This window comes from Heterodontus francisci, chromosome 29 (genome assembly GCF_036365525.1).
Source record: "Heterodontus francisci isolate sHetFra1 chromosome 29, sHetFra1.hap1, whole genome shotgun sequence".
NCBI classification, from domain to species: domain Eukaryota; kingdom Metazoa; phylum Chordata; class Chondrichthyes; order Heterodontiformes; family Heterodontidae; genus Heterodontus; species Heterodontus francisci.
This window is the reverse complement of record NC_090399.1, coordinates 18,344,013-18,352,715: the sequence shown is the minus strand read 5'-3', so window position 1 is coordinate 18,352,715 and position 8,703 is coordinate 18,344,013.

Here is an 8,703-nt window from a genome sequence, read left to right as displayed (position 1 = left end):
TACCCTTATTACGCCCACCTTGCCCTCCAACTTAACTTGTTCCGGTTTCACTTTTGCTGAGCATCCATTGTTGAATTTGCCACAAAGTCCTTTCAGAACTCATTCTACATATTAGGGAAATGCACAAGCAGAGATGATCGCTGGCTTCAAGAGGATGTTGGATGGCCACGTGATATAAATAGACTTGCAGGACTACGGGGATGCAGCTGGGGAGTGGGACTGACTGCAGAGCTCCATGGAGAGCCAGCAAGGACTCAATAGTCCAAATGGCCCCCTTCTTTGCCGTAAATGACGCTGTGACTCCAAAACCCTCTAGGTCTTTTCAAAATGTTGTTGCTGTATTTAATGGTTCTCCTTTGATGTTGCAGAGATAATTTCAAAATCCTATGGTCTGCGTAATACAATAGCTATAAGATGCCTTATGTTGAAACTGAACTATGAAAATGAAGTAATCGAGTACAGAAATATTGCTGTGTCTTATACCCATGCATTAGGCATCATTAATATACTATCCGATATACGCAAATAACTTGATAAAAGTGTGAAATATAATTTAGCAAATTGACATAACTGTTTTCTCTTTGGATGATTTGAAAGATCCGGAGTGGATGAGAACAACAATACTGGGTCACTGATTAGTACTGCAAATAAATCAAGTCAAGTTGAAGATTTGAAAGTTGAAACGAATCCCACCACCAAAATGACTACAAGAGGTAATTATGTATACTGAATATGGCAATATTGTTAACTGTCTGGAGTGAGAACAATTCTGCTTCAATTTTTCAAAAATGAAATCCAATTGCATTTTTAAAATTCTCCCTAATATTCAATTCTGTCGAATTCCAAAGCATATAAGTGTGCGGCATATTCATAATTTAATAATCAACTATTTCAATATAGTCATTGATTTGTAGCATAATCAGTACTTTGCTGTGGTCACTAGGAACATAGGAGTAGGATGAGGCCATTCAGGTCATCAAGCCTGCTGCGCCATTTAATGCAATCATGGCTGAGTATTCATATCAAACCCTTTCCCCCACACTGTCCTCATATCCCCTTTTGTCATTTGTATTTGGAAATCTGTCAAACTGTGCTTTAAACATACTCAATGATTGAACTTCCACAGCCCTCTGGGGTACAGAATTCCAAAGATTCACAACCGTCTGCATAAAGTTATTTTTTCCTCATCTCGGTCCTAAGTGCCTTCCCCCTTATTTTGAAATTGTTTCCCCTGGGTCTAGACTCCCCAAACATGGGCAACATCTTACCTGCACCTACCCTGTTCCTTTAAGCATTTTATAGGTTTCATTGAGATCACTTCTCTTTCTTCGAAACTCTAGAGAATACAGGACCGGTTTTTCCAATCCCTGCTCATCGGACAGACCCGCCATCCTGGGAACAAGTCTGGTGAACCTTTGTTGCACTCCCTCTATGACAATAATATCCTTCCTCAGGTAAGGGGACCAAAACAGCGCACAGTACTCCAGGGGCGGTCTAACCAAGGTTCTATACAATTGAAGCAAGACTTCACTACTCCTGCACTCAAATCCTCTTGCAATAAAGGCTAACATACCATTAGCCTTCTTATTTGCTTGCTGCACCTGCATGTTAGCTTTCAATGACTTATTGACAAGGACACCGAGGTCCCTTTGTACATCTACACTTTCTAATCACTTAACATTTAGGAAATACTCTGCACATCTATTCCACCTACCAAAGTGGATAACCTCACATTTTCCACATTATATTCTATCTGCCCACTCACCAAGTCTTTCCAAATCCCTTTGAAGCTGCTTTGCATCTTCCTCACAAAACACATTCCCACCTGGTTTTGTGTCATGCGTGAACTTGGAAATATTACACTTAGTGCCCACATCCAAATCATTAATATATATTGTGAACAGCTGGGGTCCAAGCACTGATCCCTGTGGTACCCCACTAGTCACCGCCTGCTAATGCAAAAATGGCCCATTTATTCCTACTCTCTGTTTTCTGCCTCTTACCCAATCCTTAATCCATGCCAGCATATTACCTCCTATCCCATGTGCTTTAATGTTCCTAACAACCTCCTATGGGCGGGGTTTATCAAAGGCCTTTTGAAAATCCAAATCAACCACGTCCACCGACTCGCCTTTATCCATTATGTTAGTTACACCCTCAAAAAACTCCAACAGGTTCGTCAAACATGATTTCCCAATCAAATATCCATGTTCACTATGCCCAATCAGATCATTGTTACCCAAGTGTGCATTTATCACATTCTTGAGAACAGATTCTAGCATTTTCCCAACGACTGTTTTAAGGCTAACAGGTCTGTAATTCCTTGTTTTCCCTCTCCTTCTCTTCTTAAATAGTGGGGTGACATTTGATACCTTCGAATAAGCAGGAACTGCTCCAGAATCTATGGAATTTTGGAATATGCTCCCCAATGCATCCTCTATGTCGAGAGCTACCTCTTTCAACACTTTGGGATGTACAATATAAGGTCCTGGGGACCTATCAACCTTCAGCCCCAGTAATTTCTCCAATACAGTCTTCTTACTAATATTAATTTCCTTCAATTCTTCATTCCCCCTAATCCCTTGGAGGTCTAATTCTGGGAGATTTCTTGTATCTTCTTCAGAGAAGACACACAAAGAAATCATTTGGATGCTCTGCCATTTCTCTATTCCCCGTTATAATTTCTCTTGACTCTGTCTGTAATGACCCCACATTTGCCTTAGCCAAACGTTTCCTTTTTACATACCTATAGAAGCTTTTACAGCCTTTCTATATATTTTGCTAGCTTACATTTATATTCTATTCTCCATTTCTTTGTCAGCTTCTTCGTCCTCCTTTGCTGTATTCTAAAATCCTTCCAATTATCAGCTTTACTACAATTACTGGCAAATTTTTGGCCAAACCTTTTAATCTTATATGATCCTTAACTTTGTTATCCACGGTTGACGGCCTTCACTTTTGGCTGAAAGGAATGTATAGTTGCTGAAGACTATGTAATATTTGTTTAACGACTATCCTTTGCCTATGTACTGTCATACCTTTTAATGTATTTTCCCAATCCACCCCAGCCAATTTGCCCTTCGCGCCTTAATAATTTCCTTTGTTCAAATTGAACACCCTGGCTTCAGATTGATCTACTTCACTGTCAAACATAATGTAAAATTCTATCATATTATGTTTACTCATCCCTAAAGGTTCTTTTACAACAAGAATATTAATTTGCCCTTCCTCATTACATAATATTAGATCTAAAATACCCTCTTCTCTAGTCGGTTCCTCAACATACTGTACTAGAAACCATCCCTAGAACACTCCAGAAACTCGTCCTTCACAGCACTCGTGCTCATTAGGTCAACCCAGTCTATTTGCAGTTTGAGGTCATCCATGATTACTGTATTACCCTGCTACATGCTTCTCTAATCTCCTGATTTTGCCATACCTCACAATACCTCTACTGTTTGGTGGCTTATAAACAACTCCTGCCAATGTTTGCTGCCGCTTGCTGTTTCTTAGCTCCTCCCAAACAAATTCCACATTTTGTTCCTCCGGTCTGAGATCCTCCCTCACTAATGTACTGTTCCCATCCCATATTATCAGTACAACACCACTGCCTTTTCATTCTTGCCTGTCCTTCCTAAATGTCGAATATCCTTGAATATTCAGTTCCCAGTCTTGGTCACCCTGTCGCCACGTTTCTGTTATGGCAGTTTGATAATGCCCATTTACCTCTATGTGGGCTTCTAAGTCATCTACCTTGTTTCGAATGCTGCATGCATTCAGGTAGAGTGCCCTTAAACTTGTATTCATGACATTCTGCATTCCAAGCCTCGTTGAGGTTCGGCATTGTTTTGCCTGCCTTCTAATGTCACTTGCTACTTTTATACCTTCTTTTACCAGCTTTACTTCCTTCCAATTTGAGTTACCCCTCAGGTTCCCATCCCGCTGACAAGCAAGCTTAAACCCTCCCCAACAGCACTACCAAATCTCGCTGAGAGGATGTTAGCTCTGGTCCAGTTAAGGTATAGCCTGACAATCTTGTACAGGTCTCACCTGCCCCAGATCCAGTCCCAATGCCTCAGAAATCTGATGCCCACCTTCCTGCACCTGATCTCCAGCCACGTGTTCAATTGATCAATTCCCATATTGCTATGATCACTAGCATGTGGTACCGGGAGTAATCCTGAGATTACTACTTTGGAGGTCCTGCTTTTTAATTTCCTCCCTAACTCTCTGAAATCTGCTTTCAGGCCCTTATCCCTCTTCCTACCTTTGCAGTTGGTACAAATGTGCACCACAACCTCTGTCTGTTCACCCTCGCTGAGTAGGATGTCCTGCAGCTGCTCCATGACATCCTTGACCCTGGCACCAGTGAGGCAACACACCATTCTGGATTAGCGTTGAAAGCCATAGAAACTACTGTCTGATCCCGTGACTATCGGATCCCCTATCACTATTGCTCTTCCACTCTTCTTCCTTTCTTCCTGTGCAGCTGAGCCCCATGTGGTGCTGTGGACTTTGCTGTGGCTGCACTCCCCCGAGGAACCATCAATCTCACCAGCATCCAAAATGGAAAACGGATTAGCAAGTAAGATAGACTCAGGGGACTCCTGCACTGCCTGCCTGGTTCTCTTAGACAGCCCGGCGGTCGTCCATTCGTTCTCTGTCTGCATGATCCTAACCTGTGATGTAACCAGCTCCTTAAAGCTGCTATCCATGTAGTCCTCTGCCTCGCGGATGTACAGCAGTGATACCAGCCTAATTTGGAACTAATTTGGTTCCTTACATGTCCAGCAACACCCTTAAAACAGCAAGCCCCAAACCTTCATACAAGCACGGTGGAATATTGGGCGGCACAGTGGCGCAGTAGTTAGCACTGCAGCCTAGATTTTGGGTACTATCTGTACAGAGTTTGCAAGTTCTCCCTGTGACCGCGTTAGTTTCCGCTGGGTGCTTCGATTTTTCCCACAGCCAATGACTTGCAGATTGATAGGTAAATTGGCCATTTTAAATTGCCCCTAGTGTAGGTAGGTGGTCGGGGAATTGAGGGGATGCGGTAGGAATATAGGATTAATGTAGGATTAGTATAAATGGGTGGTTGATGGTCGGCAAAGGGCCTGTTTCAGTGCTGTACCTCTAAAAAAATAATGGCAAAATGCTTTTTATCCGTACGAGATCTTTTTCTCATTCATTTTTTAACAAACTATGCAAATCACGCAGGACATTATTGACTGCTCGGATTTCCTGGTAGCTGAGAAACTTAGGTATTGAAAATAACAAGTCTTGTGATGGAAGAGCAAACTATGCCGTGTTGCCAACTACCTGTAGCAGACTCAATAACCCAACAGCTAACAAAATGATATCCACTTTTGGCAGAATTATTGACCATCTTTCTGACGGGAACAGCATGTCATTTAATCTGAATTCTATCTACTGAATCTAAATAACCTTACAAGATATGCATGCATCGCTTTCACCTCCTGACCGTTTTCCCTATCTTGCTAATTATTATAACAATTCCCTCCCATCTTCCTATAAAATTACCATCTGAGCTTTCCTCCCTGCTCGTCTTTTCTCGACATTTAACATTCTTTGTCAACAGCACTGTATGTTTCCTCTACTCCCAAGCGAGTAGACATCATCATAAGCAATTAAATTCATTAGGAACCTTCTGCAGCTTATTTATAATGTATCACATGTATACTCCAAGCATTGAGTCTCATAAAGCAAGGATCATATATTTTAACTTTTTAGTTTGATCTTTTGATTGATTCACTGGAGAAAAGTTTACCGTGATATATCAGTCTTTCAGCACAAACAATTTTCTACCACTTATTGTGGCTTATTGAAGTGCAGAATATGGTCCAGAGTAGGCAATATGCCCCCTAGAACCTGCTCCACCATTCAATAAGATTGAAACATAGGAATATAGCGATGGGGGTAGGCAATTTAGCCCCTACACTTTTTGGGTTATTCACTGTGATCATGCTTGATCTGTGTCCTAATTCTTTATAGCCTTTGTGCTATATTTTCTCACATCTTTAGTTAACAAAAATCTATAAACCACATGTGTAAAATCAAAAATTGACCTAGCATCAGTTGCTATTTGTGGAAGAGAGTGCCATTTTTCCACACATCTTTTGCACATAGAAGTGTTTCCTCACTGTTTAAAGGTATGGCTCTGATTGTTAGCATGTGCTTCTGGTGTTAGTCTCCCAAACCAGTGGAAAGTGTTTTGCTCTGTCTATTCTATCAGTTCCCCTTAATACCTTAAACAAGTCGATCAAATCATCATTAACTTTATCAATTCCAGGGAAATCAACCCTGGTGTGGAATCATTCCTCATAATTTAACTCTTGGAGTCCAGGTATAATTCAGGGTAATCTACATTGAACTCCATCTAAGACCAATATATTCTTCCTAAGGTGTGCTCACGGTACTCCTGGTGTGGTCTAACCAGGTTTGTATAGCTGTGGAATAAATTCTATCCCCTGCTATTCTAGTTCTGTAGATATTCCATAAGCTGTTTGTGACTGTTTTTTGGACCAGTTCATGACATGTTGATGATCAATGTATATGGACCAGCAAGTCTCTTTGAAACTCCACTGTTTCCTTCTAGATTTTGACCATTTAGAAAATACCTTGTTCCATACATTTTAAATCCCAAGTGAATGAGCTCACGGTTGCCTGCATTAAAATCCATTTGCAACAGTTTTGATATTCATTAATCTATTAAAACTCTTTGTAATTTTGCTTCCATCCATACCACTTGCAATGTGCCTATCTTTGTATAATCAGCATACTTACAGATGTATTTTTTCATGCCATAATGTAAGTGGTTAATGAATGCGGTTTATAGTTGAAGCTCCACACAGCTCTCTGCGGGATGTCACTTGGCTCATCCTGCCATTAGGTTACCTGCCCATTATCAAAGTATCTGTCTACTGCTGCTCAGCCAATTTCCTAACCAGATCAATAATTTGCCTTCAGTTGCATAGCTTCAAATTTAGCTAGCAGTCCATTATGAAGGATTTTATAAAACGCCTTCTGGAAGTTTATATAATAATCCCCACAGTCATTATACTGTCCACTATAGTCATCCCTCTCCTTTCATATATACTCCAGTAATTTCCCAAAAATAGATGTTCAGCTAACTGGTGTATAACTCCCTGATATAATTCTCTAACCTTCCTTAAATAGCTGGGCGATGTGCACAATTTTCCAATCTGACAGAACAGTTCCTGAACCTAGCGAGCTTTGGAAGTTTATCATTAGGGTATCTGCAATGTTCTCACCTACTGTATTTAAAACTGTAAGGGAGAAACGATTTGGTCCTGGCGATTTGTCATTTTCTCAAGCTACCATTTTCTTCATTACTGTTATTGTGCATAAGTTAATGTCGGTGAGTCCTAGTCCCTGATTCAGTATTAACTTTCTTGGGTTGTCTGGCATTCGAACCTCTTCCTATACCGTAGTATTGATTGAAACTAATTGTAAAGGAAGAGCGCTGTTTCATTATTTTAATTGATAACATCACTGTTATCCGTTTTTAAGGGTGCACGTTGCCCCTCACCACCCTCTTTCTCCAAATATAATTGTAATTTTTTCTGTTAATTTTGAGAACCCTTGTAATATTGTTTTCATTTGCCCTCTTTGTAGCTCTTCTGAACTATTTTGTCAGCTTTTGTTGTTTATTGTATCTTTCCAATTTGTCAGGGTTTGTTCTAGGTTTTGCATTTTTATGTCTTTTTTCCATTAGTTTTATGTTGTTACTTCGTTATGTTACCCATGCCTAGGTATTTTGGCAGGCAGTGCCACTTAGGTGTATAAGCTGTCTCTGCATTACATTAAATTCATTTTTGAATGCCTGCCACTGATCGTCTGTCGTTTTACTCACTAACACTTTTGTTCAGTTTATAGAATCATAACCTGGTTACAGAGCAAAATGAGGCCATTCGGCCCGTCGTGTTCATGCCTGCTCTCTGCCAGAGCAACTCAGCTGATCCCACTGCCCAGCCCTTGTCCTGTAGCCTGTATTTTTTTTTTCATTTCCAGGTGCTTATCCAATATTCTTTTGGAAGTGCCGATTTTATCTGCCTCCAGCACGTTCTAAGATACTGCATTCCAGATCTGGACCACTTACTGCACAAAAAAAAATAAACTTTTCCCCATGACGCTATTGTTTCTTTTACCAATGATGCCCCTGATGTTCTCTGCTACTCGACCTTTCCACCAATGGGAACAGTTTCTCTCTGTCCAGGCCCCCATGATTTTGAACAGTTCTATCAAATGTCCTGTCAACACTTGTCCAAGTGATTGTTAATTTTTTTTCACATTATTGTTTCTAAAGAGAGCAACCCAGCTCCTCCTACCTATCCACGTAACTGAAATCCCTCATCCCTGGAACTCTTCTCGTAAATCTTTTCTGCATCCTCTCGAAAGCTTTGACATCTTTCTTAAAGAGCAGTGTCCACCTTTGGATACAATACTCCGGTTGAGCCCGAACTAGAGTTTTATAAATATTCATCACAATTTTCTTGATTTTGTACATGTGCCTCTATTTATAAAGCCCAGGATCCTATAAACGTTTTCACCACTTTGTCAACCTGTCCTGCCACCTGCAATGATTTGTGCACATGTAATGCCAGCTATCTCTTGTCCTGCATCCTCTTTACAATTGTACCGTTTATTTTATATTACCCCCTC